At 47.9% G+C, this 25812-nt stretch overlaps 1 protein-coding gene across 1 annotated transcript in view; it reads right to left on the reverse strand.

Annotated features, from left to right (window-relative positions):
* The window catches only part of MBTPS2 (membrane bound transcription factor peptidase, site 2), a 387799-nt gene that overhangs the window by 287188 nt on the left and 74799 nt on the right, over positions 1-25812 (reverse strand). The gene's annotated exons all lie outside the window — the stretch shown is intronic.

Genomic DNA, 25812 nt, shown 5'->3' on the forward strand with positions numbered 1-25812 from the left:
CACATTGAGCTTTGAGGCTCAGGTGGAAAGTATAGAGAAAGTTTGTAGAAATCACACACAATCTATGAAAACATGTTATCTTAGAATACATCAAACACTAAAAGAATAAATGCTATAACAATGAATCAAATATAATGTCAGACACTACTCTAGCAACTGTAGCTTGGAAATGGTAGACCATGCCATTTAATGGATGAAGGGAAACTACAGGTCCGAGAATGAAAGGTTTTGTATGCCATCTGCCAAACACTATGCTTCAAGAATATTTTTCTTTTACACTTAAGTGACTTTTAGAAATATATGAATATTCTCTGAAGGTGTTGCTTAAACAATTGCATATGTATGTGCTGTGATTTTTTTTATATGGAGTTTACATTTTCAGCCCAGATTTATTGCAAACTGTTGACTAACCTAGTAAGTAAGAACCAACATTGAGGGGCACCTTTCAGCACTGAAACAGGAGCTTAAATGGGATGGCCTGGGAGCAAATATTATGAGGGGTTGTTGGCAATGGACATATGTAGCCTTCTAGGACTATACCTAAATCTGGAAAGTGATTCAGGGGTTCCAGAGCAATTGAAAGTTGCTTGCCGAAATTGAGACAAGTTCAACCTTTTATCTCTGGTGTCCTGGGCTTACCCTACTGCTGGACCAAATGTCGAGCAGCAAATATGCCTCTTTAGAACTTGATTCTCTCACTGTAGTGAGGTACAGCAGTCCAAGGCTTATCAGACCCTTGGCTTTGGGCACTGCTTATCCCTTTTGTGCCCAGCACTTCACACTGGAGCACTTACTTCGGGAACCGATCCACTTGCTGACATCAAGGTTTCGCTAAGTCATAACTTAAGGTGTGATCTCAGCCCAGTGATACTGTGACTACCCATGGCTCATTCTTGAGTGACCAAAGCGATACAAAAGGGGATGATTGACGGAGCGTTTGAGCAAATCAAACACTCACCCCCAGTCAACTGATCCGGGTTTAATCCATCACCATTCTTTAGCCCACTCAGCCACCCCATTTCAGACATGGCTATATGCAAATCAGTCTGACCCTGTGCCTCATGGGAACAGTCCAGCCCGAACTGCCAAGCCATATCTTCCATGGACCGGAAACAAGCATCCTGGGACCGGTTTCGGATTCATAATCCTCATCAGCCAGGCTATCTTGAATCCAGTGGCCAAGTGAGCAAGGGACTCACGTCTGAGCATACCCTGCCGCACTTGGGGCGAACAAAGCGATACAAAAGGGGATGATGGACGGAGCGTTTGAGCAAATCAAACACTCACCCCCAGTCAACTGATCTGGGTTTAATCCATCACCATTCTTTAGCCCACTCAACCACCCCATTTCAGACATGGCTATATGCAAATCAGTCTGACCCTGTGCCTCATGGGAACAGTCCAGCCCGAACTGCCAAGCAATATCTTCCATGGACCGGAAACAAGCATCCTGGGACCGGTTTCGGATTCATAATCCTCATCAGCCAGGCAATCTTGAATCCAGTGGCCAAGTGAGCAAGGGACTCACGTCTGAGCATACCCTGCCACACTTGGGGCGAACAAAGCGATACAAAAGGGGATGATGGACGGAGCGTTTGAGCAAATCAAACACTCACCCCCAGTCAACTGATCTGGGTTTAATCCATCACCATTCTTTAGCCCACTCAGCCACCCCATTTCAGACATGGCTATATGCAAATCAGTCTGACCCTGTGCATCATGGGAACAGTCCAGCCCGAACTGCCAAGCCATATCTTCCATGGACTGGAAACAAGCATCCTGGGACCGGTTTCGGATTCATAATCCTCATCAGCCAGGCTATCTTGAATCCAGTGGCCAAGTGAGCAAGGGACTCACGTCTGAGCATATCCTGCCACACTTGGGGCGAACAAAGCGATACAAAAGGCCACTGGATTCAAGATAGCCTGGCTGATGAGGATTATGAATCCGAAACCGGTCCCAGGATGCTTGTTTCCGGTCCATGGAAGACATGGCTTGGCAGTTCGGGCTGGACTGTTCCCATGAGGCACAGGGTCAGACTGATTTGCATATGGCCATGTCTGAAATGGGGTGGCTGAGTGGTCTAAAGAAAGGTGATGGATTAAACCCAGATCAGTTGACTGGGGGTGAATGTTTGATTTGCTCAAACGCTCCGTCCATCATCCCCTTTTGTATCGCTTCATTCTTGAGTGACCGGCATGGAACAGATACCATTTTCTTGTCTTGTTCTTGCATTATGCTTTTATACTTTCTTGTGCATAATAGAGCGTATATAAATGAGAGGGGTCTTGCATCACAATTACAATTAGATCCTTTGTGTTACAATTGCACCAGGTTTTAACTAATACTATGAATGGGTGCCCCTATGCATTCAGTTGTCATTTTTAAGAGGCGTTTGCGCTTTTTCTGGCTCTATCACTTGTCCAAAAAATATTTCGTGCTTCAAGCATGGTGTTTGTGTATATTTACATGCTTATAAGTTATTCTTGTTGAAGTCCTTTGCTTTCTGTCTTATGGTGTATAAATGCTTGTGGTTCATAATTTTTTGTATTTTGATTTATTGTACTTTTACATATGATTTTCAGACCTTATGAAGTTCTCAGAGGAGAAAGAAACGTGTCGGTTGAGCTGAAGTTTGTCATTACTATCTGAAAAAAATCAATTCAAAATAAAGACTTTATATATTACAAGATTGCCTTGGACTTCTTTTGCCTGGTGCACGCCCAGTCATTATCACACTTTCAGGATCTGGAACACAGAGGCAACACTTAATGGCTGGTGCCGGGCTCTCAGTGCACAGGACTCCCAAATTGACGAAACAGGTATGAGGTGCGGAACCTAAGCCACAGTTCAAGTATTGTTCCTTGAATTGTAACTTTTGGACTGTTTTGCACTCTAAGCCTTTCTATACTATCTACGAAACATGTCACAATTTAATGACAGAAGGGAAGAAATGGCACAGGAATTATTTGGTAAAAATGTGACCACAACCCAACCTGGTCAAAGTGCGCAAACAAACATGGGACTCCGCACATTATTCCTTAAGTTAGAAAGCCTTAAAAACAGGAGTTAGCCAGTTGGTGGTAGGGGGTAACCTTGAAACAATATATAGATAATAAAAAAACACCTAGAGGTCTTCGTATCCTGATCTTTCCCACTTCCGAAGAAGGCCTTAGTGATGGCCTCCTTAAGGAACGAGAGAGCAATCTAGAAAGCGCATCACTTGTCATGATGCAGATCCTAATACGTGATGAGATCGAGAAAGGGGCCACTTCCAGAGATAGAGGTGGCAGAGAAGGAAAATAAGGCAATGGACAACAAAGACCTCACTTATAAGAACTATGAGATACTGAGGAAAGTGATTGAGGAATATCAGAATTATTTAAAAGAAAAGAAAATGCGCAAAATCAAACGTGATGATAGGGACTACAAAGAGGGTTGTATTTACACCTTAGCAAAAAAATTCAACCAATTATCTGTCACAGAAGACAGAAAAAGGATGAGGGAGGAAAGAGAGGAGGCAAGGACAGGAAGCAGCATCTCAATATCTTCAGTGAGCAGTGCTGCATCCAGCAATGCCACAAATGATCACCCTTGAGGGTGGGGGGGGAAAACATCTTTTCAAAGAGAACTAGCGAAATTACGAATAAGTGGGAAACCCGAGAAAAAAGGACTTTACAAAAACCAGGAGAGGGGGGTGCAGGACAAAAAGAGGAAGCAGAAGAGAAAAGCGAAGGAAATCAGAGAATGTCAACCCGCTCCAAGAAACAACAGAGATATACACCACTTTGTAGTGTAATGAGGTTGTGTCCGAAACCATGGGCAATAGCGATTTGAAAATTGTTAACCTATCATATAGGCCACTTGATATTGACGAAGAAAGTTTACTTTGTAAGGGTCTTAACTTCTGTGCGACCCAGGATGGATACCCTTATGAATGTTCATGTGGATCTATTCAAGTTTGTTAGGTCACTCAAAGTCAAAGATTTTTTTCATGACAAAACACCACCGGTTTCTATGTCTAACAATGCACCCACACCTACTACCCACCGTTGCGGATGTAAGGAATGTGCAATGTCTGCTATCACTACGGGGGAAGATGAGGTTAGCATGCAATCCCTTCCTGAGGAAATGAGTATAACTGAAAACTTGGCTATTGATAGACTCAAAACCAAGTCTAAATTCACTCCCTGCACTTCTTATCATCGTAACATTGATTTTGTCTCTGAGAAAGTCACTGAAGGACTGTATAGGATAGAGAACCCCAACAAGTTTAGGGGCAGGCCTCGTCAAAATCTAACAGTTGGGAGGAGCTTAGCGCGCACCCAAGATGGTCGCGTGAGCTTAGGGCTCCCGGACCTTTGCCACCTTCACCGACTATCCTGAACCCTATCCTGAATTGGTCGACGGGTTATTAATGGCACGGCCCTGCTGATCGTTTATCCGTTTTCGGATTTTGATTTGGACATCGGGAGCTGAAGATATGGACTTTTGAACTTTTTCGGCCTGCTCCATGGTGCTGCCCCCGGGCTTGATTTCTCTGCCAGCCGGACAGTAATCGAACAACAACGGATCATGCGAGCCTCCTTTGCCCGGTTGTCTACTTTCAGTTTCGTTTCTCCCGCTTAGACCTACTTGACTTTGTTTCGATCGCCCAGGCTTGCTGCTTTCAACCTCACCGCTATTCACCGGCTGGTGACTCGGCCTCCTGCCATTTCTCACTTGGTGATTGGTTTGCATCTTCATTTCTATATTGTTGCGGGCGCATCGACTTTAGCCATTTTTACTAGGTCTCAGACTACCCTTCGGGGCGCACGACCTAAGATGGCCACCAAGCCTGAGGGAGAGAAACACAAGACCAGACCGGCGATGCGAGGGGGCTCCGTGCAATTGAATGTCATGGACAGATACACTCTTGTCAAGGGCTCTCCGGGTGGATCGACTAAATCCCCGGCCACTGTGGGTGACGACTCCCCGATGGATGAAGAACTGTCGTTGAGGGACGTCATGGGAGCCATTGCCGGGATGAAGGCCACGCTGGGTCAACAATATGAGGCCTTGGCCCACAAGTTGGATACGGTCGCTATCGATGTTACCTTGATCAGGGCTGACCTAGCGAAAACCAATGAAAAGGTCAAATCCCTCGATCTCAAGACATCTAGTCTTGTTACTGACGTCTCCGATTTACAGGCAGAGGTCGGTAACTTGCGAGCCGCCCGTGACTATCTCACTCGACGCCTGGACGACTTTGAGGGCCGGGCACGACGTAACAACGTCCGTCTGGTTGGTGTCCCGGAAACTTCGGAAGCATCCTCGGTGGACCTGCTGGTGGAGGATCTGGTCCTGAATCATCTAGCGCCCAAGGGCCTCAGCAAGTTTTTTGCTGTTGAACGTGCACACAGGATCTCGGGTGGTCCGCCTAAGCAGGGAGCCACTCCGCGTCCCATCATTGCTCGGATCGTTAACTTTCGGGACAGGGATGTGATCCTGCAAGCGTCTCGCCTATCTGGTCCAACGGCTTATGAGAACACTGCAGTCAGCTTCTACCCGGACTTTACCCAGAAGGTTCAGAAACAGCGACTTGGATTCCAGGGGGTGAAGAAGAGACTGAGGACTAGAGACATGAAATACGCCATGCTTTTCCCGGCCCGGTTACGTGTGGTGTACAACGAACGAACATTTTTCTTTGATCATCCAGGGGCGGCAAGTGACTGGCTGGACACGCTGCCCCCGGGACCGGATCGTTCTGAACACTCTGGACACTCCGGTGGTGCAGAGGGAGGCCCGGTGGAGCAGGAATAGGGGGCGGACCAGCTCCCAGTCCATCGTGTTGACTTTTCGGCTGTGGTTTGGTGCTATGCCTCTATTGCTTGCTATCATGCTGTCTTATTGGGGTGTCGGCGGGGGGGTGGGCGAGTCTTCCTCCTCTGGGGTTCTTTTCGTAGACTAGTTGTATGTTAGGGCGACAGGCACACTGCAAGTTGGGGTGGCTTTTGAGTCTTACGCAGGGGTGCGGGGTGGGGGGTATGATGTACGGGGTTGTTTGGGGGAGGTGGGGGGTTGCAGTTTACGTTTCATTGTTTTCTTCAAGGCATATTATTGATGATCTCCTGTTGTACAGTGTCGCACCTGGTGTGGGGTGGGGATGGAGTTGATCTCTGGGATCGGGGTTAGGGGACTTAAGGTACTGTGTTGGAACGTGAACGGGTTGGGGATAGGATCAAACGGGGCGTGGTGTTGCAGCTCTTGCGACGGTTGTCCCCTGATGTGGTCTTGCTTCAGGAGACGCATTTGCTTGGCAATACGTGCCATGCAATGAATAGACGTGGCTATCGTCTCGTCGCGCACTCAGGTTTCACTTCTGGATCCAGGGCAGTGGGCATTCTGGTTCGGAGCTCCCTCCCTCTAGCTGTTGACGACATCATCCTTGATGACAGGGGAGGGTACGCCGCCATTGTGGGGCGCTGGGAGGGAAGGGTTGTCGCCCTGCTCTCCGTCTACGTGCCGCCGGGTCTCCAGACTACCACTTATGCGGATCTGGGAAGAGTGGTTTTGGGATTCCCCGAGGGTCTGCTTGTAGTGGGTGGGGATTTCAACTCTGTAGTGCCGGGGATGTGTGATCGCTACCCTCCCGAGACATTGCGAAGTCACAATCCTGGTTGGGGGATTTCCTGGAGGCTTTAGGGCTCACTGACTGCTGGCGCCTGCTTCATCCTGGGCAATTGCAGTATACGTTCCATTCTGGTGCCCATGGCAGTCTTTCGAGACTGGATTATGTGCTGATGCCCTCCTCCCAGGCCTCCTCCATAAGGGAGGTGAAACATCTAGCTAGGGGTATCTCGGATCATTCCCCGCTGTGGTTGGTAGTGGACGCTCACTTGGGGTCGGAGGGAAGGGTGGCCCCGATACACTCCTGGTATCTCCGCGACCCCAAGGTTAGGGTGGAACTAATTAAAACGATTGACCAATACTTTGCTGAAAATGTGGGTTCTGTGTCCTCCTCTGTCACGTTGTGGGAAGCTTATAAAACTGTTATTCGGGGCCAGGCCCTCTCCTTGATTGGCAATGTCAAGAGACGTAGGCGGGAGGAGGTTGTCCGTGTTGAAAATGACATCACTGTTCTTGAGGGGGAGTTGGGATCCGAGGTCACCCCGGAGAGGCTGCACCTTTTGGGTCTAAAACAACTTGAGTATAGAGCGCTGGTGACTGATGCGGCGAAGGAGATGAGCAGGGAGCAACAGGGACGACTATATGATGTGGGGGATAAGGCGGGGAAATTGCTTGCTTGGCTGGATAAGAGGGAACGTGCGAGTCGGATTGTCCCTGTGATTGTTGATGTGAATGACGTGAGTATCACCGACCCTGCTGGTATTGTTGAGTGTTTCGCTGACTATTTCCGGGAAGTGTATTCCCCCGTCTCTGATAGACCGGAACAGGACTCCCACTTGCTCCTGCGAGATATCTCGCTGCCCCGTTTGTCCGACCCTGAAAGGGATCTCCCAGAGGCTCCGCCTACAGTTGATGAGGTTGTTTCGGCCATCCGCTCGGTTCGCTCGGGGAAGGCCTCGGGCCCTAATGGGCTCCCAGTGGAGCTTTACAAGCTCCGTCCGGATGTGATAGCACCGTATCTGCGGTCGATGTTCTTGGAATCACTGGAGGCAGGCTTCCTCCCTCCCGACCAAAGATTGGCTTCCATAGTGGTGATCCACAAGGATGGCAAGCCACGTGACCGCTGCGCCTCCTTTAGGCCCATATCATTGATTAACGCCGAACCGAAGATTCTGGCCAAAGTGCTTGCTAACCGCTTGGTCACCGTCATAGGCGATCTGGTTCACCCGGACCAATCCGGATTCATACCCCATCGTAACACGGCACGTAATCTCCGGCGCCTGCATGGAGTCCTCGCGCGAGCGGCGACTCTGCGTGAACCGGCCATCCTGGCGTCTTTGGACGCCACCATGGCGTTCGATACGCTGGAGTGGCCATATTTATGGGCGGTTCTCTCTAAATTTGGCTTTGGCCCCACCTTCATCGCCTGGGTGAAATTGCTTTACACCGACCCCTTAGCCCAAGTGGTGGTGAACGGTCGTGTCTCGGCCTCCTTTGCTCTTGGTAGGGGAACGCGCCAGGGCTGTCCTTTATCCCCTCTCTTGTTTGCCCTTGCTTTGGAGCCTTTGGCGGCATGGCTGAGATGGGAACCGTCCTTGAAGGGCATTAGATGGACCCCGGAGTTTGAAGACCGAATATCCTTATATGCAGACGATATACTCCTATATCTTACGTCGCCTCGGAAATTGTTGATCTTCCTTTTTGACGTTCTGACTTCTTTCCGTAAAAACTCCGGTCTGGTCGTCAACTGGTCGAAGTCTTGCATCTATGTTCTATGCGGCGAGGCCCCTCTCCCGCCTCGTGGATGTCCTATTTCGGTGGTGCGGGAGGGATTCAAGTACTTGGGGATTTTTATCACCTTGGACCCTGTGCTTCGTTATGAACGCAATTTGTTGCCCACTCTCCAGCGCCTCCGTGCCGATGTGGCTGCGTGGGGCAGGCTCCCTCGCTCTCCTCTGGGACGGGCGGCGTTATTTAAGATGATGTCGCTCCCTCGGTTCCTTTATGCGTTGCAAAATACACTTGATATTGTGCCCGCCCGCTACTTCCGGGAGATTGAAAGTCTACAGAGACAATTGGTATGGGGGGGCCGTCCTCGTATTGCTCTTGCGAAACTGACGCTCCCGTGGTACGACGGGGGTATCGCGCTCCCGGACATCCGCCGCTAGTATTGGGCCTCTCAGCTGGGGGCCATCAATCACTGTACTTACGGTCCTTTGCCGAGCCCAGCGTTTGAGATGGATAGATGGCTGCTGCCTGGTGGAGACTACAACAGGGCTCTGTATGCGACTTCTGCAGGCGGATCTCTCACGGGCCCCACTAGGACAGCGGTGCAGGTGTGGCATCGCGCTACAGCGGCCCTGGGCTGGGCGGATAGGCCGACCCGTGCTACCCCGCTCTATGCATCGGAAAAACTTGGCTCCCTCTGGAAGTCGAAGGGTTTCGATAAGTGGGATGTCATCGGTATCAGCAGGGTGAATGATGTGTGGATCAAGGGTAGAGTCAAGACGTTTGAGGAGCTGAAAGTGGAGTATGACTTGACTGATAGAGAATCCTTCCGCTATGTGCAGATACGACACGCGGTTTCGTCTGTATTTCCCCTGGGCTCGGATATTCCGGAGGCGTCCCCGCTCGAAGATCGGGTGCTAGACGGACATGTCCCTGACGGCACGATCTCACTCATATACAAAAAGTTGATCAATGCCAGAACCGACCTACTGAGTAACCTTCGAGTGATGTGGACTAGTGACGGTCTGGAACTCGACGACGAGGATTGGCAGGCTGCGATCTCTTCCCCGAAGGGAGTGGCTATCCCGGCGCGCCTCGGGTTTGTCCAGCTCAAGATTCTCCATAGGGTCTACGTGACTGGTCCCCGTTTGGGGCGAATGGGGTTCTCGGTGGATGGACTGTGCAGGCGTGGTTGTGGTATGGTGGGTACGTTTCTCCATATTATTTGGGAATGCCCTGCGGTGATGCGCTATTAGACTCGCGTGCATGAAGTTATGAGTGAGGTCACGGGTGTGCAATCAATGCTTGAGGCGAGGCGGTGTCTGTTGAATGTCTGGGAGCCGAATGATTATGACCTGGCGCAGCTTCGATGGGTGACCTTGGGTAATATGATTGCTAAGAGAGACATTGCTCAGTTGTGGGGTGCCCAGAGGACACCGACAGTTCTGGTGTGGCAACAAAACATGGACTGGTGCATGTTTCGGGAAAAGACAGTGTATGTTTCCCGTGGCACGCCCCGCAAATGGGGGAAAATTTGGAATCAATGGAATGCGTACCATGGTGGCATCTGTACTCCCCCCCCCTTCGGAATTGGATGCTGACCTGTCATCCTCCCAACCTGATGTTTCCTCCACGGGCATTTAGATATCTTGCTTCTTCCTGGTCTCCTCCCCCCTCCCCACTTTTATCACATACTTCTGACATCTGATTTGATTATGTATCCCCCCCAGCGCCGACATGACACAACTGTAATGTATTGCCTTGTTTTCTGTTTTTTCTTTCCTTGTTTTTGTTATTTTGCATTTAATAAAAAGATGTTTAAAAAAAAAAATCTAACAGCTGGCCAGAGGAAGACTCTTATTAGACTACGGGAGGACAAAAGGAATGTGATAAGGGAGGCGGACAAAGGTGGAAATTTTGTTGTAATGAACGCATATGACTATATGGGTGAAATTGACCGACAATCTGGTAACACTGAAGGCTAGAGGTCGGGTTTTTAGTAAAACAGGACGAATGGCGCTCAGACTGATGTGCGTAGTGTTTAGTATGTATCTAAATAAATACAGTGCTACCAGGTCGGGGGATTTACCTGATAACCCCCGGATCTGTGGGAGTCAGAGGATTCACACTGTAATATGAGCACTGTCCTGGGCACACGTGGCTGGTTGTTTGACATTATACAGTTGTTGCCTTGCGATAAATAACTTTTTCAAAAACTTACACTGGTGTTAAACTCCGTATTGTCAATACGTGAATACATTTGTACTAACTTTGTGATATCCTCACCCCGTGTGCCCAGGACTGTGCTCAACCTGGCAACACTGAATGCTATATGAGGGTTAGGACTAACCCCATGGATGATCTTACAAGGATCATCAATTTAAAAATTACTGAATGGAGGGACATAAGCATGCTGATTGACACTGAGTATTAGTACCTGAAGGTGGAGAATCCAAGATTTCCTTGTATTTACATACTTTCAAAGATACACAAGAAAGGGGGCTTTCCACCAGGGAGGCCCATCATATCTGGTATCGGTTCTCCCACAGTGAGAGGATCAGAACTCGTGGACCTGAAATTACAGACACATGAACGAAACCTACCCTCTTACATCAGGGATAGCAAGGACATATTGACTACATTTAAAGACCTGGGATGGTCAAATGACTTGCTCTTTGTGACCTTAGGCGTAGTCAGCCTCTACACTTGTATTGAACACAGATATGGACTTGCGGCAGTGAGATCCTACCTGGACAGGGAGGATGCAGGCCTTTTTTAACATAATAGTATGGTGATGGAAATGATCGAACTAAGCCTCACTGGGAACTACTTTCTTCACAACGGTACCTGGTACCAGCAGAAGCAGGGCACTGCTATGGGTTCCAGGTCTGCTCCCTCGTATGCATGCCTCTTTATGGGGTGGCATGAGAGCGAGTATGCCTGGGGAAAATGTGCCTCCCCTTGGACTGACTATATAGTCTATTGGGGGAGGTACATTGACGATATTATCTGTCTGTGATCAGGGACAGAGGAATCACTCAGGGACTACTTCACCCATCTCAACAACAATCCATATAATGTAAGACGAACCATGGAATACCATCACAAAAGAATGAACTATCTTGACCTACCGCTCCACATAATGGATGGTACAGTACACAATACCCTTTACCGAAAAGAAATGGCATGCAACCGTGCGCTGCATGCCAGTAGCGCACAAGCGAGCTCAGTCATCCAGAAAATCCCCTATGGGGAGATGGTCCGGATCAGGCGTAACTGCAGTGAGGATGGGACCTTTTATAGGAATATCGTAGAGGATATGATGGGAAGGTTTTGGATATTGCAGAAAGAAGGCAGCACACACTCAAGAGGGAGGAGACATAGACAGAACAGAACGCTAAAAAGAAGACAAGGGGACTTGACAACAATGTCAGATTCATCACTCAATATACTACCTAGCATGGTAAGATCTTCAGATTGCTCAAACGTAAATACCACCTTTTGGAGGAGATCCCAGAGCATACGGAGGTCAGTTAGACAGAATCCCTCCGTTACATATAGGAGGGGCAATACCCTTAGAAATACTCTATGCCCAGATTATATTACAGACACAGAGAATAGGCAAACATGGCTGCCATCTAAGCCTGAAGAGTATTATGTGTGTAGCTGCTGCAATGTATGTACGGTTGGGGGGAACAAGATCAAGGAGCTTCATTACAGTGAAACAGCGAAGTATAAGATCAGGCAGTTTATTAACTGTAATACCACCTTTGTGGTATATGTGATTGGGTGTGCATGTAATATGATCTATGTGGAGCACCAAGAGAAGTCTCAAACACCGTATCCAAGAACACAGAGGGGCAATTCTCAATTGTGAAATGAGATACCCCATGGCAGAGCACTACATGAAGATGCATTCTGGGGACCAAACTTTTTGGTTCCATGGTATTGACCATGTGGAAGCAGGACATAGGGGGAGGGAACAGGGAACTGCGCCTTAGACAATGTGAAGCAAAATGGATATGCAAATTGCGCACACTAAGCCAGGGCCACAACAAAGATAATGAGATGCATTATTTTCTCAATGCTAATTAACCATGCTGTGTTTATGCCTTTTCCTGAAACTCTCGCCTATCTACCGCCACTTCCTATTCTGACTTTGCTCTCAGTGATCGCTTTAAGCGTTATGTCCCCTGTATAACTGATCGACGACACTATGTTGTATGGACTTTAATGAATGTATATACTTTGCCTCATTTGATTTTATATGTACCCGGTTTACTCTAAGATGTACCCTCAACCTGTCCTCTCACCTTTATACCTACTCCCCTCTTTTTATGATTCACTACCTATGTTTTCGCTACCCTTTTTTCGCTACTGTCCTCTAATGTGTTTACCGACAGGCATTGTGTTCTTAATTATTCTTGTACCTGGCTATGGCTTGAATTTCTTCTTGCTACAATCCTTGTGAATTCAAATATTTTGTTCACTATTGTGTGATCACCTTTTGTCTTGGATATTCGTTTAATAGCTTAACTTCACCTGGGCACTGCCCTCCTTATGTGATACCCAATCTCCTCAATGAAATACACGAACCAGTCTTATACAACTAACTGATACTAAAAATGATTCGGTCTACTATCTGATATGTATGTGCTCTTTCAGTTGTGTCCTCAGCTTGTGGTACTACTGAAGAGTAGACATATTCTTGGTGGTAAACGCCTCTTGCACGGTCTGGTTTATCTTACCCTTGACGCAAATTTTTTCTGCCCTTATTTCCTTTTTTAATCATTGCCAGTTTTGTAACTTACACAACTATTATGCATTTTTTCTTTCATCTATATTTTCCCTCCTTACTTTATATCCTTTTTTCCTTTAAAGTCCCAGGCTCACTTCTCCCCCAATAGTCCACTGCTCTAAGACACATGTGGAAGCCGTTCCAATATGGAGCTTCTACTCGCACTCCTCATGAATTTCGGCTATCACTGGGAAGGTTTTTACTTTGCGCAGCGGCTAGCTCCATGGGGGATCCGCCTCCAGGAGTGCAGCCGTCGCTTTTCCTGAAGCTATTCACCCTGACTCAGGATTGGCTCTGCCATTACTGGGGGAGGCGCTTGCTTGGTTCCTAAGGCCGGGGGGCATACAACTCCTGACTATCCTGACTGATATATCGGAACCGAGGATACGGCTAAGGAGATGGAGGATGCCTTAACTTTTCACACTGAGGGGTTGGGGTTTTTGGAACTACCCACTACTACTTGGCTTTGGGCATTGGTTCCTGCATGACTCAATACCCACATAGGCTTCCACAATATTTGTTTAGCCTTGAAGCACCCACACCCTGTTGCCTTTTCGTTGCACCCGTATTAAGCGATCATGGCGCTGAGGGCATCTTTTTGGTAAAATGTTTCACATTGTAGTGTTCGGCATATACGGCTTACTCCTCACGAATGAGAGTTCGCTACTGCCCGTTTCCCTACGATACTTGGATGTATTGATGGATGATAGATCAGGAGGGGAATTTGGACTATATATACGGCTCCCCTTCGCTCTTTTTCACATCGGCAGGGTGAGCGATACCTACCTAGCTGGTTTTTCTTTTTCGCAGTATCTTTTCTCTGGCTTTGGGCATAGCGGCTTTGCGGTCACTATGTTTCAATGGCCTAGAGTTTTTCGTTGGGCTGTTCCTTTTTAATATATGGAGTGTAGTTCCTATATTACCTTTACAGGATCTGTGAGTTTGGATAACAAACTGTGGGATTGGTAGCGGACTGATTCCGTGCACCCCACCAGATATGTTAGCCTGTTTCCATTAGCTAGCTCACAGTGCCACTAGGATTTCCTCTTCTCGGGGAGCGAATAGTTTCTGGCAACCTCAGAACATGACAACCCTGATCCCCCAGGATCATGGAAACAATATGTTACTACTCGCTCAGTCACTCATCCTCACTTAGTTTGTCTCAGAGATACACAGAATAAACAGGCTGGGAGTTTCAATAAGTATTTATTGAACAGTTGTTAATCTAGTGTAGAATAGATAAGCTGCAACAACCAATAGACAGTAGCAGAGATATATGATTAGCAATACTACAAAAGTAAAGGGATGGTATAGTTCTACTATCTTGCAGTAAGCATGAATATATACAAGTACATAGAATACATGATAATAATGCATACTGCTACGATGTCTACCTAACTAGATGTACCTTAATGTACCTAGCATCTGTGTAAGTGTTATGGCAAGAATCCCTCTAGGATCTAGTCCCCACCAATACCGGAGAATTAGAGAATGTGGGACCCCATCCTGGTCTCCAGTTGGACACCCCGCGAGGGATGTTAGACCACTGCTAGCTGGAGCGTCTGCATGCAGGAACCTCAGCGTCTCTGGCCAGTGTGTCAGCCAGGAAGTCACGGTCTCCTCTGTCTCTCTAAGCAAGACATGATGTATATATACCCACAAGTCTCCCCAGGGGTCCTACCTTGCTGTGTTACTGTGTCGGCCTAAAGGATGCCATTTGTCTTGAACATTACCATAGATATGGGGGGGCGTGGCCACGGAGGCGACTAAGATGGCCGCCTCCGATTGAAGCTCCGGCGCTTGGGAGGCCAATCCAGTACATCCTGCGGTGATACTCTAACTGATTCCCCGCAGCCTCACTCCATTCTACATCAGAGAAACAATGGTTCCAGTGGAACGATACGTGTATACTTGATGAAAACACAACAATGTACAATAATAGTGTGAAGGCTACCGAGGATGTCAGAAGGAAAAACAAAACTCATGACCGCAATTGAGTACCATCATTTGTATTTTTGCGAGAGAAAATATTCAAATATTTACGTATAACAATTCACATATCATATAACAGTGTGAAGACTTTAGAAAGAGCGTCCCAAGTGTAAAGGGTGAACCGAGGAGTGATTTGAACACACATTGAAGTGACAGCAGTGACAATTATGTACACGGTTTCAACAGGGATGTATTTACAAGGAAGTGGGAAATGACCATATAAACAGTATTCAATAATATATACAATGGCTATTTAATTCATAGACATTGATTAAAAGGTTCATTCCCAAGGAGCGTCAACGGCGTTTCGACCCTTTACTGGATAGAGGGTCTCGTCAGGACAGGGACGGTGTGAGACATCTGCGGGGGTAAGAAAAGGAGTGAGCTCCAAGTGTAAAAAAAAATGTGGGGTTGTGGAACAGACTGTATATGAAGGGCTAGGTACCTGTAAGATTTCAATGAAGGACTCAGTGATGGAGTAGGTGCCAACCATGCGTGAGAAAAGAGAGGGGACGATAAGGATACTCACAATGAACCCAGCCGGGTACTGTGGCGAAAAAGAAACAGAATGAATGAGGTTACAATTAATAAAACAAGGCAACCACCTGTGTAGGCGAGCCCAGGGTCGAGTACTTACCACTGTAAGTAGCCGATAGATGCGAAGGATTTCGATCTTTATTTTTGGATGACAACACGGAACTTGATAGTCAAATAGTGGCACTGAGGTGCTGCAATGAGCACGGATAGGGCGCTGGACAGGAAAATGCCTGTGAAAGTGGGAGTAGGTTAGAGGGGGCTACGCAGAGGATTTCTTGCTCGGTATAGTGAGTTTAAAAAGACAGGCGTGTTACCTGAAGGTACACGCGGTCTGCCTTAGTCCGACTGCTGAGTGGTAAAGGCAGCGCCGTACACGAGGGATTAACTGTGCGACGAATGCGCAGGGAAAGTGAAGAGAGCAGAGTGCTCGATCTTCAACACGGAAGGAAAGGGAAGGTAAACAGGGTAGACACAGAGTTATCGATCAGCTCCGACAATAGGTACAGGACCAGGTGGTAGGGAAACAGAATTACACAACAGTTAGGCATGCCAGTGTATTATACTCAATACAGGCATATTGCAATATTTAACAGCCACAAAATATAAACCAGAATTACAGTAGTGCATGCTAGTGTGTTGTAATAATTACAGGCATATTGCAATATTTGACAGGCATAAGATATAGACCACATTTAACTGTTGATACTATAAAGTTTCTCACAGTGAAAAAGTGCACACAACAGGCTCATGATTAAGGATTTGTACTATCATCCGACAAGTACACAGTAGATGATTGTCCAAGCGTGGCGACAAACCCTCTCCATTCCTCAGAGGAATTCAAACCCTCATTGATGGAGTTGGTTCTATCAATCCAATGACATTCACTTCGTTGTAATATTTGTGCTATATTCCCACCCCTTTCAGGTAGTCTCGCAATGTCAATCACGTGCCATTTTATTTCATCGGCAGTGTGATTTTTGTCCACAAAGTACGTGACAAGGGGCGCAGAGACAACCGACCTTCTGATGCGGCTGCGATGTTGTCCTATCCTTGCCTTAATAGGTTGTTGGGTCTGTCCAATATATGGGAGACCACATGGACACCAAATGCAATACACCACGTTGCGTGTATTGCAATTTGAGAAAAAATCAAGCGTGTGTTCACCATTGCTGTATTTAAAGGTGGTAGTATTTTCTGTGAAAGCACAGTTCACACATTTATGATGACCAACTGCGGGGGGAAGGCCCCAGGCTGATTCTAACATGCCCGTCTTTTTGATCACATCAGTGGCGGATCGTACCAAATGATCTTTAATGTTCCTAGCTCTCTTATAAGCAAATAAAGAGACCTCCAGTAAGGGATCTATACTTTTAATGATATTCCAGTGTTTGGTAATGATGATACGGATCTTATTAGTGTGAGTCCTTGTCCAGCGCCCTATCCGTGCTCATTGCAGCACCTCAGTGCCACTATTTGACTATCAAGTTCCGTGTTGTCATCCAAAAATAAAGATCGAAATCCTTCGCATCTATCGGCCCTGGGCTCGCCTACACAGGTGGTTGCCTTGTTTTATTAATTGTAACCTCATTCATTCTGTTTCTTTTTCGCCACAGTACCCAGCCGGGTTCATTGCGAGTATCCTTATCGTCCCCTCTCTTTTCTCACGCATGGTTGGCACCTACTCCATCACTGAGTCCTTCATTGAAATCTTACAGGTACCTAGCCCTTCATATACAGTCTGTTCCACAACCCCACATTTTTTTTTTTTACACTTGGAGCTCACTCCTTTTCTTACCCCCGCAGATGTCCCACACCGTCCCTGTCCTGACGAGACCCTCTATCCAGTAAAGGGTCGAAACGCCGTTGACGCTCATTGGGAATGAGCCTTTTAATCAATGTCCATGAATTAAATAGTCATTGTATATATTATTGAATTCTGTTTATATGGTCATTTCCCACTTCCTTGTAAATACATCCCTGTTGAAACCGTGTACATAATTGTCACTGCTGGTACTTCAATGTGTGTTCAAATCACTCCTCGGTTCACCCTTTACACTTGGGGCACTCTTTCTAAAGTCTTCACACTGTTATATGATATGTGAATTGTTATACGTAAATATTTGAATATTTTCTCTCGCAAAAATACGAATGATGGTACTCAATTGCGGTCATGAGTTTTGTTTTTCCTTCTGACATCCTCGGTAGCCTTCACACTATTATTGTACATTGTTGTGTTTTCATCAAGTATACACGTATCGTTCCACTGGAACCATTGTTTCTTTGATATAAAATACGCACCCTGGTTCCTCAGTGGGTAGGGTTCCCTTGTTTTCCTGTGACGTCACTCCATTCTACAGCTGCAGCGATTTGCTGTCATCCGAACTTGGTGCCAGGCTCGGAGGCGTCCGGAGAGTCGACATCGGCGGAGGGGATCGAGCGCCACCCCCTGGCGCTCTCCCTACCTGCACCAGGCCGGAAGGTGAGTGCTGCGCCGGTGTTTCTCTGGCCGGCCCTGCGCTCTCTCGGGGCACCGGGGGCCTGCTCGCTCTCTCCCCGGGTTGAGTGGAGGGGGGGCGGCTTTGGACTCGCGGCTCCGGTGGACGCCTTGGTCTGCGGGCCGGGTGGGTAGGCCGGAGCCGGGGGCTCAATTTGTAGCCTTCCCCGACGGGCTTGGGGGGTTGGCGGGGGGTATCTCGGGCGCCGCTGGGGGACGGGCGGGCTGGGCCGGGGGCCTTCGGGGTATGCGCCGCACTGACCCAGGTGGCCCCGCCCTCCTCTGAGCCTACATGCCGGTGCGGACCGAGGCGCTTGAAGCAGCACTGCGGGCCTAATACCACGGCCCCAACCACACTTTCCGCCACAAAAATCAGCGGGCATATCTTCAGCGGACAACCGGTCCGACCCACTGCCTGAGGTGGTTGAGAGGTGCTGGTCTCCCCGCATCCCAGTGGCACGCTCATGACTCTTGCATTCCTCAGCGCCATACCCGGCCACGTGCGTTGACTGGCCGGGTTACACAACGTGTGTGGGGCCCGTTGCTCTCCCCTGAGCCCCATCCTGAAATGCCTTACTTAAATCCTTAAACCTACCATATGGTTGGGCGGTAGGCCAGCGGAACGGAACCCTACCTAATTTTGCCCGCCATCGTTCTGCCTACATTGTACTCTTCCTGACCAGTGCCTGAAGGAGCGTGTTCTCTGGTCCTCCCCACCATTTACATCGATACACGTGCTGCAATGGGGAAAAGAGACCCGAACCAGCGGAAGCTAAGCTTCGACAAAACCTTCCAGACACCGCCTCCCTGGTCACGGCCATGATGGAAGAAATGCGGGCTGGCTTCAAGGCGCTAGACAGTAGATTTGAAACCCTGGAGCAGAAACTGGCAGTCATGGGGTCAAGGTCCAGGCTCACGACCGTCGCCTGGAAATCGTAGAATCTCGGGTCTCCGACGCAGAAGATACAGCCAATAAATCGCTGAAGAGGCTCGAACGTGTCGAGAAAATCCTGAAGGATGTGGCCATTAAAAACGAGGACCTTGAAGCGTGCGGACGACGCAATAACATTCGTATTTTGGGAATTGCGGAGACGACCCAAACTGGCAGAATGGACGAGTTCGTCGAGACTCTGCTCATTGACTTGTTCGGTAGGGAACCATTCACTCAGGGGTTCGTGGTTGAACGAGCCCACCGCTCGCTGGGACCTCGACCCCGGCCGGGTCTTTCACCTCGTCCCATAATCGCCAGGATCATGAACTTTAGAGATCGGGACTCGGCTCTGCGGGCTTCCCGTGATAAAGGTGAGATACAATGGCAAGGTAACACGCTCTCCTTCTATCCGGACTTCATCTTCATGGTACAAGAAGCACGACGTAAGTTCACAGGAGTTAAGGCCACCCTGAGGAATCTTGGCCTTAAATACGGGATGCAGTACCCAGCGCGCCTTAAGGTTGAGGCAGCAGGCGGGTTCCGCATATTTGATACCCCTACGGAGGCACAGGAGTTTTGCCAGGCCTATAGAAAGCAAGGTTCCCAATCAAACAATAATTCCAGAGCGCCTTCTCCGGGACGGAGCGACTCCCAGCACAACGTTGAACTATTTTCGGGCGATGGCCCAGGTTGAAGTACCCACATGCTTTCAATGTCGGCTGATTTTTGTCCCATTGGGCAGTATTCACCAAAAGTTCATTCATACTTATTTGGTTGGTTCTCCCGAATGTCGTGGCGTTGCCACAACCCATGGCGAACGCCATCGTCTTCTTTGTTTTTGCAGGACTCTACAGCGTGTGCAATGATAGTACGATATCTGCAACGTTTGGACTTCCTGTGATTGGGTGCTGGGTTTTCCTCTTCAGGGTTCATAAGAGGATGGGAGGGGGGTGGTGGTGGTGGGGGGGGGGTTTGGTTTGGTATAGATTTATTCTTACATGTTGCCATATTTGTCAATTCTTAGAATGGAATGAGCGCTACTCACTGTTTAATTAGTTTTCTGCAAGCATTACCTTATGGCCAAGTTAGGATTGCAGCTCGGACCTTCTGAGCTATCAATTATGTCCTGGATTGTTCGTGGGCTGAATAACTCTAAGAAACGTAAACAGGTCCTCAATTACACTGCCAGACACAGGATTGACATAGTATTATTCCAAGAAACGCATCTGACCCCTGCGAGTACCACACAGGTTGCTAGAAGCTGGGGGGCTCACCAATACTTCTCCTGCTACAGCACATATTCCAGAGGGGTTGCAATATGTATTCATAAGCGTGTCCCCTTTGCTCTAACGCAGTGTATTACAGACAAGGACGGCAGATATGTCGTAGTTGATGGGTCCCTGCTGGGACACAAGATTACACTGGTGGGGGTATATGGCCCAAATGCTGACACCCCTTCCTTATTTCACGACTTACAGGTTCAACTGCTCAATCTGTCTCCAGGTTTGCTGATAATGGTAGGTGATTTTAACTTGTTTGACCCGGGTAGAGATAGCACTTCTTCTTCACCTGACCCAAAGGCACGCTCACGTTCTGTGCTCCTCGATATATGCTCCCATTTTACACTGGTTGACATTGAAGCTTGCCTACATACAACGACGCCCGCATACACACATTATTCCGGATTCCACAATACCTGGACAAGGATTGATTATTGGCTTCTTTCCCCCGGGGTGGTTGGTTGGGTGGATGACCTTCTTACACTCCCACACACCTGGTCTGATCACTCCCCCATCGTCCTTCGATTGAAGGTTCCCAGGGCGGGAGGATATGAACGGAAATGGAGATTCCCGGGGAGGGCTTTAACGGACCCGGTGTTCACTGAGGAGGTTCGGCAGGCCATAGAAGAATACTTCGAGTTTAACACTGGCATGGTTGACACTTGGGCTGTCCTGTGGGAAGGTTTCAAGGCCACAATTAGAGGGGTCTGCATAGCAAAACACACGGGGGTGTTGCGCGACGTATGCACTACTCTGACCCGTATTGAACGAGAAATTGCCACGCTTGATGAGGAGCAGCTTAGGTCCCACTCTGCGGAGAGGGAGACCAGGCGTCTTCAACTGCTGGTTGAGTTTCGAGATGAGGCCAAGCGGGAATTGAGATTCTTGTCCAGACAGTACACTGCACGGCAATATGGGGAGGGGGACAGACTAGGAAAGCTGTTGGCACATTTACTTCGCCCTCCTAATACCTCCACTTACATCACGGAGCTCAAGGGTCCACAGGGAGAAATACACCATTCCACACCCGATATTTGTGACACCTTTTTGACCTATTATAAATCCTTATAAACATCCACCTTATCAGGTGACCACTCCGATCACAGCTCCTACCTTGACGAGATTGGGCTGGTTTCATTAGAAAAATACATGCAAGATTTCCTGGCCAACCCCATCACGTCTGACAGTATCGTGGAGGCCATAGACTCGCTGAGAGGTTCGTCTGCGCCTGTCTGGACGGCTTCTCCGCGGACTTCTATAAGACCTACAAGGAGGAACTGGTTCCTCGCTTGGTGGAGGTCTATGCTGAGGCTCTCGAAACGGGCCACTTGCCCCCCACACTCAGGGAGGCGGTAATTGTGTTACTCCCCAAGCCAGGCAAGGATAACACCTTGTGTGGTTCCTACCGACCTCTTTCTCTACTAAACTTGGATTATAAGATCATCGCTAAGGTGTTGGCTATCCGACTGTCACTGCTCATGGAAAACATTATCTCCCCAGTTCAATCTGGCTTTGTCCCGCACCGTTCGACCTCACTTAATCTTAGGACCCTTTTTTCTGTGCTGCACCGCATCGACCCTGCCACCTCTGCTGCCGCGATTCTCCTCGATGCCAAGAAGGCATTCGATTCTTTGGAATGGCCCTTTTTTTTGTCCGTTATGAGACGCATGGGGATGCCGGAGTGCTTTGTCTCCACGGTTGCACTGCTGTACACTATGCCCGCTGCCATACTGAGACTGAATGGCACCATTACGGAGCAATTTCACATATCACGGGGTACACGCCAAGGGTGCCCTTTGTCACCATTATTGTATATCCTGGCAATGGACCCACTCATCCGGCACTTCCAGGAAAAGCACCTGCATTGCGGTCTCCAGTTCCGCACGGGCCCATTGTTGCTATCCTTATATGCGGACGACACAATCTTGTATGTTCGCCAACCCCACAATAATCTTGAGCCTTTAATATTGGAGATTATTCGGTTTGGCAAGTTCTCCGGACTTCGAATTAACTGGCACAAGTCAGTTATTTTCCCGCTTACCCCCTGCACGGTGAAGTGGCCTTGTCCCTTTCCACTCGCATGGAATCGGGACTCTGTGAAATATTTGTGAATTCATGTCCACTTGGACGTAACGTCCATCGTTAGATTGAATTATGGCAATGCGATGTCTGCCCTGGAAGGCCAGATTGAAAGATGGATCCGCCTTCCCCTGACAATGGATGGGCGTATCGCAATAATCAAAATGGTCGTCCTTCCTAGGTTCTTGTATCTCTTCAACAATATCCCCGTTCCCCTTACCAAGGTTTTTTTCATCCAGTTTCGAAATATGTTATTGCGACTTGTATGGGGTGACAGGAACCCGCGCGTATCTTGGAGAGTCTTGACTCTCCCTTATGAGCGTGGTGGTTTCGGGGTTCCGGATTTTTATTTATATTTTCTGATAGCTCAATGTTCTTATGCGTACCCTTGGTTTCACCCTGATGCCCGCATCATTTATTTAAAGCCGGAAGCCGACCTTGTTCTCCCTGGCCAGTTATCCACCACGCTGCCTACCGGTTTTCCCCGGGATCCACGTGATATTCAAACGGTCTCGTCGACATGCTGGGCGTGGAATAGATTACGCAGATACATTGGTCTAGAGCAGTAATATATTCACCGGCCCTTCCTTTACCTAACCAAACATGGCTCCCGATTACGGGAGAATCCGTAGTACGCCATACTCTGGCTAAATTTCACATCTTCACTATTGGCGATCTATTCCCAGATGGTCACGCTTTCTCAATTTCAGAGGACCACCGCTTCGCAGAAAGGTCGTTTATGGACTCCTTTGTGTTGACCAGACTGCGCTCCTTGTTGCGGGCATCGTTTTCTACATTTCCTCTACCCCCGGAAGAAGCTTCCCCTCTAACCTTTTTAATTCAACACCCCTCGGGTGCCCATTTGGTTTCTAAAATGTATCATATGTGCACTGATTCCCTCCCATCACTAGATTCCAGGGTTCCTTCCGCATGAGAGACGGACCTGGGCTATCCCATCTCAGACGACCAGTGGAAGTGGTGTTGTAGGGCTACCAGAGAAGTGTCACTCAACAGTAGACATAAGTTGTTACACTTTAAATTTTTGCGACGGTTATACCACACCCCGGCACACTCACACAGGATCGATCCTGAGCGCTCTCACAATTGCCCTAAGTGCCGAGCCCCGTTCGCTGACTTCGCGCACCTCTCATGTTCTTGTCCTCTCATTCAGGAATACTGGTCCCAGGTACACCGCACGCAGCGACATACTACTTTTAAATCTTGTTCCCACCCCGGAGATCGCCCTCCTAGGCTATGTCGCAGATTTACCGCGTGATGTACGCAGATTGGCTGCTCTGGGGTTTTTGTTGGCCAAACGTGAGGTGGCACTTAGATGGTGTGATAGACGACCCCCGAGACATAGCTCTTGGCTCCGGAGTATGGCCTTCTGCAACACTAATTGTGAGGAGTTTTCGACGATGGTCCCCACTGCTGCAAGGCCGGTAGATATATGGGGCCCATACCACACTTACATCTCCAAAACTTTGACAGCTCAACAAACACAACTAGATCACCACATTGTCCCCGAGGGTATTGGATGAGGAAATATACGATGTCCCACGCTGTGGTAATTACATTGCAGAGAGCGCGGATGGCCTGGCACTCTTGGGTTATTATCTGGGGCGCAGTAGCTGAGAGCTAGATATGGTGCTTGGGACTGGCGTTCTAGGTTTGGGGATGTGTTGTTGCTCTATCTGTGATATATTCATGTGTATATGATCCGTCTCCACACCCCTGTGCACTTCTGAAATAACTTGGTATAGGTTGCTTGTAGTGATCTCACTCCTGTTGTCTGTAGCATGGCCCTGCTTTCTAGGACTATACACTGCATGGTTTAATGCTTGCTCTTTCCTCACTTTAATATCAATGTGATTTGGCTCTAGTAAGATTTTTCATACGACAATTTGAAACGTAATATTTGTCATTTATGTGTAAAATGCCACTGTGTTTTACTTTTTTGGGGGAAAAGACAAATAAAGATTTTTAAAAAAACAAAAAACTTTAACAGATATTATACAGGAGATGTTTGTCCTGCTGCGAGTCCTGCTGTGCTTCCAAGATGCCTCATACATAATGTATGAGTATCGAACCAGGGAAACACCCGCATTCAGAATGCACTGTCATATCTAGGTAAAAGGTCCATGCCTAAGAACCGTTACATAGGTAATGCAGGGAACAATTTAGGTGAAAGGTTGTGATGTTACCTGCGCCTATATAAGGTACCTATATCTACATCGAATATGACACCCACTCCTCTTCCGACTGGACGACATATGTAACCTATAGCATACTATTATCCAAACTAGATATAGGTATGCTCAAAGTACATAACACATTTCTTTTTCTAAAAAGTTTAAAACTTCTAAAAAAGTTCTAAAAATATTCAAAGAAAAGTGTTTGCAAACCATGCTCTAAAAAGTGTCCGTAGTTATAGTCAGAAACACTATAAGCATTAGAAAGCCATTTATGCCCAATAAATCAAAGGCACGCCAATGTCAATTTTGTTTTTGAGTTCCAAATTGAACTTGTTTAAAAACGGACACATTTTTTTACCAGCACACGATGAGCCAAAATGAGTCAAATGTTTATGTGTCCTGGCTGGTAGATGCAACATTTTCGTTGCTTGCTTCCGCAGTATACGCCCCCTGCAGCACCTCGCAAAGCACCTCAATTGAGCACAGAGGATGTTACACGCTATCCGCAGCCAGTGCTGGGGCAGCCTGCGTGCCGTCCAAAGCCTGGGTGTCAGTGGAGGAGCTGGTGTCCATACCATCAGGTGCAGTTACTACCTGCGGTGGCTAAAGGAATGCCCCCATCATCATTGGAATATGCTGAGGACATTGCAGAACATGGGTCATTATAGTAGAGCATTCACGTCCGGTTGCGCACATAATGAGAGTGGCAAACAAAGGTCCAACATGCATTCTTCTCCGTAAAACAGGCATTGGAGGACAGGTAAGATGCAGTCCATCCAGACTGGTTGGAATGACAGAAACCAAGATGCACTTAGTTCTCTTAGGCGAGCGTGCCTAAATGTTGTACCATGCAGTCAAGGCATTTCCACTCCAGGAGTGCTTTTTCCATCTCCTTGGTGACATGTAACAGCCATTGCATAGCAGATAGAAGACAATCGGGATACCTGCTATTAGAAACGGGATCAGCGGAAGTCCTCCAAAGATGTTTCCGAATACAGAGTGTATGAAGTTTGGTATAACTCCAAATACCGTCTGAAAGGTGCTTAGAAGACCAGAACCTATGGTCTTAAATAGGTGGACAATGCCAGTTGTATCCGACATGTTAAAGATACGATTTACCATTTCTACGAAATAAACGGAAAGGGCAGTTTGTATGAAAAAGCACCTGT

Source organism: Lissotriton helveticus, chromosome 8 (assembly GCF_964261635.1).
Source record: "Lissotriton helveticus chromosome 8, aLisHel1.1, whole genome shotgun sequence".
Classification (NCBI taxonomy): Eukaryota; Metazoa; Chordata; class Amphibia; order Caudata; family Salamandridae; genus Lissotriton; species Lissotriton helveticus.